This window comes from Rhinatrema bivittatum, chromosome 10, assembly GCF_901001135.1.
Source record: "Rhinatrema bivittatum chromosome 10, aRhiBiv1.1, whole genome shotgun sequence".
NCBI lineage: Eukaryota > Metazoa > Chordata > Amphibia > Gymnophiona > Rhinatrematidae > Rhinatrema > Rhinatrema bivittatum.
The window spans coordinates 114,984,368-114,997,713 of record NC_042624.1 but is presented as its reverse complement, the minus strand read 5'-3'; the positions used below and the strand labels follow the sequence as shown (position 1 = coordinate 114,997,713).

Sequence of the window (13,346 nt, the reverse complement as noted above, 5' to 3'; positions counted from 1 at the left end):
CTAGAGCGTTTACATCCAACCCCTCTCCCCCCTAAGAATTAAAGAGGCCTATGGCCTGATTTTTGGTCTCCCCCATCTATTATAAAAGTTGCTCTATCGGGCCGTGCATCTCCCACCCCAAATCTCTCTATATAATGGAGCCGTCATGCCCCCGCCCCGGGCAAACTCCTTCCCAGAGTAACCGGTGAGGCCAAATCCTTCCCCCTTAGCAATGTAACTTACTACCCTGCCGCACCCCCAACTCTCACTTACCGAGGTCAAAACATCCCTGTCAGGAGTAGGGTCAGCACTTAATCCCTCCCTGTCAGGAGTAGGGTCAGCACTTAATCCCTCCCTGTCAGGAGTAGGGTCAGCACTTAATCCCTCCCTGTCAGGAGTAGGGTCAGCATTTAATCCCTCCCTGTCAGGAGTAGGGTCAGCACTTAATCCCTCCCTGTCAGGAGTAGGGTCAGCACTTAATCCCTCCCTGTCAGGAGTAGGGTCAGCACTTAATCGCTCCCGGCGAGGTCCCGCACAGATTCTGACAACACCAGGTTTACCAGGGGAGGGGGGGGGGGGAGAAGGGCCTGGCCTCAGCTGTTACTCTGGGAAGAAGGAGTCTGTCCGGGGGAGGGAGGGGGTGGCGTGACAGCTCCGGTATATTTAGGGATTTGGGGGGGGGGGGGGAACACATGGCCCGAAAGGGTAATGTTTATAATGGGGGGGGGGGGGGGGAGAGAAAAAGTCTGGCCATGCAAGGCTGAGCAACTTAGCCAGGCATTTTCCATATTCAGCTTAAGTTTGCCGGATAACTCAGCTCCTCCCCGCATCGCCCCGGTAACTTCCCCTTTTTATCCAGCTAAATTATAGCCAGGTAAGTGGCTGAATATGCAGGTTGTGCCATTTAGACATTGAGAGAAAGACGCTGCAGACTCAGAAACCAATTTTCAAAATGATAGTCCGCTTACGGAGCACGTGCAAAGATTTGAAAATTCTGTCCCCCACGAGGGTAAGTTTCCATCCCCTCCCCCCCAACCTAAACAGGCCCCCGGAAAGCCTCCTTTCAATGCTGCTAAACGTGGGACATTGCGCGAACGTCTAGCTGCATTGGTGGGCGGCAATCTTCAAACAGCCGAGCAATGCCAGCAAGGCGCCCCTTTCCCACATAAAACACTTTGAAAATGTTCCTCTCTGCATGCAGCATTCAAAAGGAACCATGAAGAAAAATATCCCCTTTGGAAGAAAGAGAGAAACAAATGCATTAAAAAATATAAAATAAAATGCAAGTCCTGGAACATGCAGATCTGATTCCCATTAAATGTGATCATCATATAATTAGTAAAACTCTGGGTGGTGAACCAAAGGAAAGTAATGCTTTTGTTTTCAAATCAGGGAATGTAATTATAGCACAACTGGGCACCCTGCAATTCCAAAACATGTAAAATATAAGGGCAGATTTTCAGATGATTAGGGGTCAGCAGACTGAAGTGCGTTAATACTATTGCAAGCAGTTAAACCACGTTAAGCACTATTGCACTGGTTAATGTGCGTTAAAAGTACTGTTAACGCACATAAATTAGCTTGCATTATTTTTAATGCGAAATCTATGCTACTGATGCAATGAGATGTTAAAGTATGCAAAATATCTCATTAGCACAGCGAAAAAGTATGCACCCAAATTGCTTCAAAGACACATTAACACAAAGAAAGGTAACTACACCTCAAAGAGGTGTAATTCAGTTTTTGTGATACCATCTGTACTGTCTGGCTGAAGAGTACACGCCAGCTTTGCCAGTTACGCAGCTTTATTTGAAAAGCTACCCTAATACGTATTATGACAGTAAAGAAAGGAGACCCTGGTTTACAACCAAAACAGGGAAGATGACAACTTGCAGAATCAAATAGCAACTCAACGTTTGCAAAAGTCACAAAGTAGGCCACACGGCCAACAAAGTATGCGTGTGAGATTGCTGGATGCCCCCTACATAATAAAGGAAACTTGGAGCATGCACCTCTAAGGAGCGCCTTGTTTCTTATCCCGCTCAGGGGTCCTTTAAAAGGAAAAAACAAAGTTTAGGCAGCGACATTATCTGCTAAGTTGCCGGTTTTCTGTTTTCGGTAGGTGCTTTGATCCTTCCGACTCGGCTGGCAGGTTAACAGCACTAATCAGACGCTGCCTGTGACAGCCTAGCACTGGAGCTCCAGCACTGACTCTCTCCCTGCTATTCTCCGTCGTTACCTTTTATTGGGGATCAAAGCACCACCTGCTGCAAAGACATCAGTCAAATATATATAACGCTCTGCCATCCTCCGTGGCAAGGTAGGAATCAGAGGTGCACAGACCTAGCAGCTCAGCACTGCATGGATTTGCAAATAGGGAAGAGGCTGAAAGAATCCCAACGAGCTTTATCCAACCAGCAAACTCCTACTCTTGCATCTCGTTCAGGTTGGTTTGAGTGCATCGCTCGTTCATTCACACTAGGACCTGCCTACTTTCTCCTGCCCTACCCCTGTGCTTGGGACCTGGAGCACTTGGTCCTCATGGTAACTGCCTCCAGGTCCACCTGCCTCAGGGCACTCACTCAGGAGCTGATTTTATTTATTTATCTTCCATAGTCCATTTTTTTCTTACACACGGGGCTTAAAATAACAAAAATGAAACAAGACAACGTTATCATCTGTATCCCTTGCTCCCCCTTCCTTCGCCAGCCATCCTCCCAATAATACCACAAAATCACAATCAATCCATCATCCCATATCAAGAAATCAAACACAGTATGGTCTTCTAATTAAAACAAGAATCCACCCTTCCCATCTCAATCCCATTATTGCACACCATGTGCAGCATCCATCTTTCTACATATAGGGGCAGATTTTAAAAGCCTTACGCGCGTAGGGGGGTTACGTGCGCCGAACCTATTTTGCATGTCCCGGGGCTTGAAAAAAGGGGCGGGGCGAGGGCGTTCTGGGGCAGGGTGGGGGCTTGACCAGAGGCTCCGATTTTGGAGCGGCCTCGGAGGGAACAGGGAAAGCCATCGGGGCTCCCCTAGGGCTCGGCACACGCAAGATGCACAAGTGTGCACCCCCTTGCGCGCGCCAACCCCAGATTTTATAACATGCGTGCGGCCCATGTGCGCATGTTATAAATTTGGGCGTAGATTTGTGCGCGCCGGGTTGCGCGGACAAATCTACGCCCACGCGTCACTACTATAATCTGGCCCATACTGTGTTTGCAAACACCCGGAAGTCACAAATTAATCAGTCTCCCAAATTTCCCACATCAGGTCCATTTAGGAAACCTCACACTGGACAAACAGGTCCTTTAACTCACAGGAGACCCACAATGACCTTGACTAGGTCACATCATACTAATAACAGATAGTGCTCCAGGCCACTTTCCACAAATCGTGAACAGATCTTTCTTCCATCCTGCTTTTCATTCTGTGACTTTAATGATGTAAAAGGGAGGAGGCTGGGAACGGCCTGTGGCACGCCACTAGTAACGCCCTTCTCCTCACAGTGAACTGCAACGATCACTACCCTTTGTCGCCTCTCGCTCAGCCCGTTTCTAACCCAGGCAGTCACTTTAGGACCCGTACCAAGGGCGCTCAATTTATTTACAAGTTGCCTATGTGGAACCTTGTCAGAGGTCTTACTGAAATCCAAGCGCACTACATCTAGTGCTCGCCCCGATCCAGCTCTCTGGTCACCCAGTAAAAGAAAACGATTAGATTCGACAAAGAAGATTTAGCTCTGGTAAAGCCAAGCTGCCTCCGATCTTGAAATCCTTTGGATTCCAGAAACTGCACTGCCCTCTGGACAGGAATAAATGGTCAGAGCGGATAGGTCAACCAATCATTTTCTGCCATCACCTACCATGCAACTATGGGGTAGATTTCCAAAGCCATTGAAACAGATAACTCAACCATGTCAATTTCAAACTAACAGGTCGATACTGTAAGACCGCGGGAGAGCGGACGAACGCCCGCTCTCCCGGCGCGCGCACCGGCCCCTCACCGGTGCGGGCGATTCAGTATTTAAATGAGGTGAAGCGGGAAAAACGGGGAAAAGGAGGCGCTAGGGACACTAGCGCGTCCCTAGCGCCTCCTTTTGGCCTGGAGCGGCGGCTGTCAGCGGGTTTGACAGCCGATGCTCAATTTTGCCGGCGTCGGTTCTCGAGCCCGCTGACAGCCACGGGCTCGGAAACCGGACGCCGGCAAAATTGAGCGTCCGGTTTTCAGCCCGACAGCCGCGGGCCGAATTCAAATTTTTTTTTTTTTTTACTTTTTTTTACTTTTGGGGACCTCCGACTTAATATCGCCATGATATTAAGTCGGAGGGTGCACAGAAAAGCAGTTTTTACTGCTTTTCTGTGCACTTTCCTGGCGCCGGAAGAAATTAGCGCCGACCTTTGGGTCGGCGCTAATTTCTTAGAGTAAAATGTGCGGCTTGGCTGCACATTTTACTTACTGGATCCCGCGCGCATACCTAATAGGGCCATCAACATGCATTTGCATGTTGGGGGCGCTATTAGGTGCCGCGGGTGGGCCGCGTGTTTTCCTCCCCTTACTGAATAAGGGGAGGAAAACACGCGTCCAGAGCAGGGTGACAGTGCGCTCCGACGGAGCACACTTTACTGTATTGACCTGAAAGGCAAATTCAGCCACTAGTCTGGATTAAAAAAAAAGGGGGTGTTTCAGGGGGCATTCCGGAGAGGGTTTGAGCTATCCGGCTAACTAAGCCAAATGTGCATATATCCAAGTTAGCCAGATAACTTCAGACCTGCTTCCAAGTGTGGCCGGATAACTTGCTGCTTATCCAGATATCTGGATACACTCAGCTTTACTCTTCCAGCGTTAGAAGGTTAAGCTGTGCAGCTGGGACAGAGGCTGTGCTAGCTGTCGCCGGGAGCAGATAAGTGCTGCCCCCCCCGGTGGGGCTTTTAAAAGTATGGGGGGGGGGGGGGATGGGAGGAGGGTCCGAGGGAGGTGAGGGGTGCAGCGGCATAACTGAAAATCAAGTTGGGTGAGGAAGGTCCCTATTGGGCAAAGGTTAATTTCCTCAGTGTAGGAGGTGATGTGGGGTGCGGAGGAGGGCACGGCCACTATGGAGTCTACAAAACTTGATGATGGGAGTGGGAGGGAATTGGCCCACAGGACCTTGCACTTCCATTTTTTTTTTTGTAACTTTCCAAGCACTACTTACCTGGATATCTTGTAAAGATATCCGGATAAGCAGCAAGTTATCCCGCCACACAAGGTCAGATAAGTTTCTAAGTTAACCAAACATAGTTGATAGGTTTTTAAGTTATCCGGCTATATGTAGTCAAATAACTTTAAGCAAGTATATTCAGCCAGACATTTATCCAGCTGAATATATGCAACAAGTTATCCAGCTATCTTTAGTATGATAATTTTTCAACTAAACAGCCTATTGAATATTGGCCTCACTATGATTATATTTATGTAATTAGTAGAAGGAAGTGAAAAACTGTAAGCTTATATATTCGTATTTTTACAATGTAAGTGCATCAGTAATTTGAGTAAGAATTCAAGCTCCAGCCATTGGACCGTTCCCTGCCAGTCACAGCACTGGATGATACACAGTGAATCTGCTCTCTATCTGCACGAGCGATGGATACAGATAATGCATATTAGGTAGTTTTCATAAAGTTTAGAGCACAGAGGAAGCGGGACACATGGTAATACTTAATAATAACTTTCTGCAGAACAAATTTCATTAACCTGAATGGGCCTACAGCCAAAGAAGGGGGGAGACGTGACATTGTCTTTCTGTATTCCCGCGGATTCAGTGCCAGAGAGAAAACAGAGGCTCTTTCACCAGCGAGCTTTCTGGGGCAGTGTGGGCTGGCGCACTTAATCCTTTTGTTTGGATGCCCTTGAAAGGCTGTCATCACCCCTTCCTTCCCCCTCCGAGTAAAACTATCACTCATTGCCAGAGGTTAGTTTACACGGATGAATATTAACTGGGAGCCCTGCGCATGAGCTGAATAAGGTTCTCAACTGGCTCCAGATTTTCAGGGCAGGCTGATACAGCTCAGGCGAGCTGAACCCCATGCACTTGTAGTCTTGCTTTTTCTTACGTAAATCAGCAGGGGGATGAGAATGTAACCAGGAATGGATCGATCTGTCCTGAAAACCTGGAAGCCAGTTGGCAGCTTTTATCATCCAGTTCACGTGCAGTGCTCCCAGCTGGTGTTCAGGCCCTAAGCCTCTGCTAACAGAAAAGCCGACGCAGTGCGACGCGCAGTAAAACTGATGCTGGTATTATCGAGGGCCCGTTTTCCTAACACGCACAAGCAACTCTCCTGGGCACCCGCTGCAGCGTTATAATGAGCCGCCATGCTACAAAGGACTCGCTGGGGATCGATTGTGCATCCCCCCTAGCGCTCTGCATCGCGTGTCCGTTTTTCTCGCCCCAGCAAAGAAAAGCTGGAGTGCGTGTGGAAACCCCTGAAGTGACCGAGAGCAGCCCTGCAGCCTGACAAAATGTAAACACTGCAAAATGCAAAGCTTGCAGCCCCACCAAACCTAAACATTTTCACAGCAGGAGGTCAATGCACTTCAGGCAGTACTGGGGCAACCTGGTTTTTACCAGGGAGCAGGCCCTCGACTCGCGGTATGACAACGCCAGCTCTTGGGCTGGTGTTAAATCTGCCCTGTTAAGAAGGCTGCGTTAGCTGAACGGCGATTTTCTGCATGGGGGGGGTGACCTACATGGCATTTACATGTGATGAGCACTGTTACCTACACCTGAGTTTGGACGAGTGTTTTGGATGCTCTAATCCTCTTATTGCATGGGGGGCAAGCCTAGCGCATCCAAAATGCGCCTCTAGTTGCTCGTTAAGCTGTGCAGTAGACGGAGCGTAATTTATTGCATTGGCTCCCAGCAAGAAGCAACCGTGACTTTGGGATTCTCATATTCGGGGAAGCTGCCGCCGCCTTCGTCTCCCTTCTCTGGGCAGTCTGTCAGTGATTTGCCGCTGAGAAGGGGGGTAAAGTGATTCAAGGGAAGGAGATCTGATGTTTAACCCAAAGGGGATAAAAAAAAAAAAAAAAAAACCACAGCAGGAAAAGAGGAGGCCAAACAAAAAATACAGCAGCATCTAAATTCAGAAGCAGATAATCCGTCAGCAAATGTCAGCAAAACAGGAGAAACAAGGAGTCAGCAACAGCCCAGAGCAGTTTCGGGTAACTCGAGGGGTCCTAAAGAAAGAAGGAAAAGCAGCGGGACCCGCCCCTCATCTCATGCTCTCAGAATTCAAAGCTTAACATTATTTCTTTTTTCTTCCTTTAAATTCATTCATTAAATTCAATATTCCACCAATTGCCACCGACATCAATGCAGATTACCAGAAAAACAAACAACATTTTAAAATCATACAACACAGTAAACAGAATAAAACAGTGCAAAACTTAAATAATAAATCCTCAGGAAATGTTTTTATGCTTCTGTCAATCAAGGAAGAAGATGCCCGTTAAACATCATAATGATGATTTAAAAAACTGTCTTACTGCATGCCTCATAAAAATAAATTTTTAACTTGAAATGTAATATTTCAGGACCTCCTATCTGCCCAGTTATTTCCACTGGAGAAAACCTGTCACCTTGACTTCCTCTGGGAGTTTCTCTCTCCCTCTCAGAGTTAAGCTTAATATTACTCACCTTAACAGAAACATGGGGGTGTAATCAGACCCCTTCAGGGGTATCCTGCATGGAGCAGCAGTTACTACATTTAATAGAAACATTGGGGTAACTGCAAGGAGCAGCATTTACTACATTTAATAGAAACATGGGGGTAACCTGCACAGAGCGGCAGTTACCTCACAACAGAAACATTGGGGTAACCTGCATGGAGCGGCAGTTACTATACTTAACAGAAACATGGGGGTAACCTGCACAGAGCAGCAGTTACTACACTTAACAGAAACATTGGGGTAACTTGCATGGAGCGGCAGTTACTATACTTAACAGAAACATGGGGGTAACCTGCACAGAGCAGCAGTTACTACACTTAACAGAAACATTGGGGTAACTTGCATGGAGCGGCAGTTACTATACTTAACAGAAACATGGGGATAACCTGCACTTTGCGGCAGTTACCTTACCTAATAGAAACATTGGGGTAACCTGCATGGAGCGGCAGTTACTACCATAAGAAGCTCGCTGGGCAGACGGAATGGACCCTTTGGTCTTTTGCTGCTGTTATTACTATGTTTCTGTGTTACTATATAGGTCTGGAGACCTTGATAAAGTAAAAGACAAAACCTGGAGGTGGGGGAGAGGGGGAATGTTAGTTCTCCATGGCCAAACTCAGAAAGAGCATTTGGATGCTAAGATGCAGCTTGAAAGCATCCCCTCCTCTGCAGGCCCACACATTGTTTACCGTTGCTAGGTAACCGCCTGGCTTGGTGTTTGATGTAACAAGGCAGACATCTTGTGCTGTTGTCATGTTTCTATGGCTACCTCCTCAGGCTGCCCCACTTGCCAGCCACCAAAAAAAAAAAAAAAACCCCTCAGCAAACGGGACCTACTTGGGAGAAGCGAGGAAGCCACACAGTTTAGTGTTCCCAAGGAAGAGACGCCAGCCAGTACCTGCTAACCGCTGAAGGGATCTGCTCAGGGTAGCTTAGTCCTTTCACACAAGTGCAGCCTGCAGAAGCGAAAGTGAGTTGGTAGCCAGCGGGATGGCTGAGCAGGCAGGGCAGGGCTACCTGCTGTTTCATCCGGAAGGTGTTGCCTTTCTTGGAGGGAGCGGCCTGAGGGTTGGCTTCCCCTCTCATGTCACTCCTCCTCCCTCTCAGGAGCTCCCTTCCTGGGCCTCTTGCACTGGCCTGAGAGCACAAAAGCAGGGAGGTGACCAAGCAGCAGGGTGATTCTCAGCAAACCCTAAGCCTCCCCCCCCCCAACACCGAAGTGATGATAGGAGGCAGGAAACTCAAGGTCTGGTGAGCTACACGAGCTAAGGTGAACCATGAGTCTCACCCCTGTTACTCCCTGAACCATGAGCCTCACCCCTGTTACTCTTTGAAGTGGGGGGGCAAAGTTGTTTCCCGATGCATCTGGGGATTATGATATGAAAGGAATGTGAGGGGGAATGATAAATTACGGCAAAACTGAGCAGCTGTATATTAACACCATCATGCTGAAAGAGAAACACAATGAGGAGGGAGGGGAACTTGGACGTACTGAGGTAAAATAAAATGCAATGAAAATAAACAGAAAGAAAAAAGGTAAAAACAAAACAGAAAGATACTTTAAGTCAAAAATACAGGCCGGGTAGCTAAAAAGCTTGGCAAGTGCACCTCAATGTAATATAAACTGTATTTCACTGTATAAATAGCATAGCTTGCAGCACATAAAGAAGTGACGGAGAGCTGAGATGTCACTCACTGAACAAAGGTTTCTTTAGGAGGTAACAGTGCAGGAGGCCCTAAGACTAAATGCAGCATGATAGATATATATATATATATATATATATATATATATATATATATATATCTATAGCAAATACAAAACAATTGGCACCTTCTTACTTTACAGAATATGCTCAAAATTATCAAAAACAAAAAATCTATATCGCATATCCACAATAGACCAAGTAGCACTTTAACAATCATTTATTTAGCTTTTATACAAACACATTGCACCTATCATTAGACCGGCTCTCCTTAAAACCCATTCACACCACACACTTCTCACTCATACCACATATAATATTAAAAACCAACATACCCACACCTTATACTTGCAACAATGTTGTTCCAATACAAAATACTCAACATTTCACAATATAGCAATAGTTCTTAGATCTTCTAAAGTCCATCCCATCTTCTCGGGTCACCGGTAAGACCTGGGTGGTTTAGTTAAAGTAGGATGGTTGAAGGCAGGTTTCATTCAAATTCAGAGCCTCCTCTTGTGGCGTCTGGAATGGCCATCCCACTTGCAATATTTTATAACTGCACCCCTGGGAGGCAGTCCTTTTTGGTTAGAGGGAAGCACAGAGGTAGCGAGGAGCTTAGGTTTTGTTATGTTACAGGTCAGTCAGAGGAGCCAGGCAAGCCCCGTTTGGCGGTCCTGGCCAGGGTCGGGAGGGTTTCTGCTCAGCCAGTACCCAACCAGTCTGGTGGGAGATTCTCTCAGAGTGCATTTTTTGGACTTTAACCTTTTAAGTGGCAGGGGCCTTACTGGGGCCTGTACACAGCCTGGGCTCAGGGACTGGGGGAACCCTGGGTCTGGGACTGTGCAGGGTAGGGAAGACCTGCCCCTTTTATCCTCAGTGAGGTCGGGGTGTCAGTGACCTGCTGCAAGGAAACACCCCAGCGTTATCTTCGGTTTTTACAAAGATGAAGTTTGCCATCCAGGGGGAAGATTAGACTGCCCTTCCTGCCTGACTGGAGCCCAGAAAGTCCTGCTCCAGAGCATCCCTCCCATCAGATATCCAGTAAAAGCACAAAGGACGGCATGAGAGCACAGGACACCCATCCGGTGATTCTTCCAACCCCGGGGAGGGAAAACGTTTTCTCTCTCTGTGCGGAGACAGAAAGGACGCCCTGCCCTCCTGGGGGACCTCTTTCTTCCATGCCCTGGAGAGTAGGGTTTTCCCCGGACTGGTGCTAGACATTCCTGCACAGATTGAGAAAGAAATTGCAAGCTGACATTGTACTGCTCTGCTGCGGATCAAGCCTTGTGCCATTTTCCTAATCATCAACAGTAAAGACTTATTTGTGGACACTCACACAGTGACTCCAGTCTTCATTCAGTATCCCAGCACACACTGTTACCTTCATTTATTGCACCAGCATAGGAAGTTAGGGAGAAAGAATTAGCCACCCCGCTCCGGGAACGAAAAGGACTCCTTTCATCCCCAAGTCCACTGAACCTACATCCTGGGAAGGGAGTGGAAGTAGTACAGCTAGTCTGGGTTCCTTCCCCAAAGATGGGCGGATTCCCGATGACAGACCGGCCCGGGGATTCGCCGCCCAGGCCGGCCCAGGAGATACCACGTGGTCTGCCGAGCGCGGCTCTTGTCACGGCCGCGCTCGGCAGACCACGTGACTAGAGCGACCGGCCCACCGGGGGGATGCCCGGTCCCCCGATAGGGAAATCCGCCCCTGCCCAAAGAGTATAAATTCATTTATGTTCCCATCTGTATCGTTCTTGTACATTAAGGGGGGGTTACAGGACCATCTCCTGTTAGCTGTGTACTTTCTTGAGCATTGGTTGATGACCCTGGTTCAGTTGTTCCCATGTCAGGTTCTGGTGCTGTGCTTGTCCTTTCTTCACCTGATAGATCAGGGTCCACTTCCGTATTTTGTCTCTGGTGTACTGCGATGCACGGGGAGGGAAGGATGGGAGCACAGGGTTAATACAGATGGAGAGGAGCAGATCAGGATAGGGGAGTAAAGGATCAATGTAGGGGGAAGGTCTAGGAAAAGGAAGTGTGAGCATAGCGTCGTCGCTATGGGTGAAAGCAGAGGGAAGGACTAGATAGATACCAAAACAGGGGAGCACGGGATCAATAACTGGACGGGCTAACGTCCCCCCCCAAGACCCGCCCATGATGCTGGGCCTGGCATGGCCACGTCTTGATACTACAAGTGCAATAAGATTTATGATGGAATAACGAGATTTTATCTACGTTGAGGGGTAGTTTTTCAGTGACAGGTGGTGGATTTTTTTTTTCTTGTATAAAATGAAAACAGAAATAGGGGACGAGATCAAAAAGTTTAAACACGTAAGAAAATGAAAACAATTTGTAATGCTCCATGAAAGAAACCAACAGTGAACAAGTCAGCAGAAAGAACAAACAGCCAACAACATAAAGAGATGGACATCCTGCGGACACTGATGTTTGACGTTAACATTCCCATTCTTTGATTGGTGCCATTGGCCTCCTCTGCATGGGGACTTATAAAGCAATTGGCAAGACAAAATTAATTTCTTTGTATTTTGTATTTTTTTCCTTTTTTGCTGTTTTACCTTATCATCAACTGTTTTTTGGTTTATTATACTCGATTTGTATATTGATGTATGCTCTAAATAAATGAAGAAAAAAAATCCCATTAATGCATAGCTTCCTGTGAACTGATCTTGCAGAAATGTGACTGTGTTCAAGACGGCATCTCCAAGATGTGCAGCTTTCTACTAACTCTCACAATGAAGCACTCTGGGGGGATGGACTCCCAGGCTGGTGTTTTTACAGTGGCTATGAAGGCACAGAGTTGCACTCACTGGTCAAGAGGCCGAACTTTCTGCTGACATACTGGCCACTGAAGAATCTGAAGGCTGTGTGCACCCTAATGTTCCCACAACATCTTCTTTGAAGTAGCCAAATTGGTTCCTTTCGGCATGTTGAAACTTGGCAAGGAAGTGAAGAGTGACTCTACTACTACTACTACTACAACTACTACTATTATTATTATCATTTCTAAAATGCTACCCGATGAGAGGAGAGAGCCTTCTCCAGGCAGCATGCTCTACTGTGCCCTAGCCTACTGTAAGCATAGGGAGGTCTGTATTCAAAGGCAGTTACTCCCCTTAACAGAAACATGGGGGTAACCTGCATGGAGCGGCAGTTACTCCCTTTAACAGAAACATGGGGGTAACCTGCACGGAGCGGCAGTCACTACCCTTAACAGAAACATGGGGGTAACCTGCATGGAGCGGCAGTTACTCCCTTTAACAGAAACATGGGGTAAATTGCATGGAGCGGCAGTTACTCCCTTTAACAGAAACATGGGGGTAACCTGCACAGAGCGGCAGTCACTACTCTTAACAGAAAGCATGAGGGTAACCTACATGGAGTGGTAGTTACTCCCCTTAACAGAAACATGGGGATAACCTGCATGGAGCGGCAGTTACTATCTTTAACAGAAACATGGGGTAACCTGCACAGAGCGGCAGTCACTACCCTTAACAGAAAGCATGAGGGTAACCTGCACGGAGCGGCAGTTACTCCCCTTAACAGAAAGCATGGGGATAATGTGCATGGAGCGGCAGTTACTACCTTGAGTAACTTTTGTGCAGACTGAGTGGACCATTTGGTCTTTATCTGCCGTCTTTACTATGGTATTAGTAATTCAAAACTCTCTCCTTCGTCTTCCAGTGTGTGAATAAACCGGCCCCAGAGTATCCATTTCAACTTATTTATTTATTTGAATTTTTTATATACCGGCATTCGCGATAGGGATCGCATCATGCCGGTTTACAATTAACAAGGTGTGACAAAAGGAGAAATACTTTGAACATTAACAAGTGCTAGAAGAAGAAATAGCAGTTACAATAAAACAGGGACATAATGCAACTTGGAATGTAGAGAAGGCGATAGAAAATTAACAGTGAAA

General features: G+C 47.2%; 1 protein-coding gene across 2 annotated transcripts in view; it reads right to left on the bottom strand.

The window, feature by feature from the left end:
• SPATA6 (spermatogenesis associated 6) overlaps nt 1–8,690 on the bottom strand; it is a 61,429-nt gene extending 52,739 nt beyond the window's left edge. Inside the window, exon 1 of one of the 2 annotated variants that reach the window (XM_029618649.1) lies at nt 8,535–8,690. The gene's annotated coding sequence lies outside the window, so the exon portion shown is untranslated. The remainder of the gene's footprint in view (nt 1–8,534) is intronic. The other variant, XM_029618650.1, reaches the window with a different exon arrangement.
• Nucleotides 8,691–13,346: the final 4,656 nt, after the last annotated feature.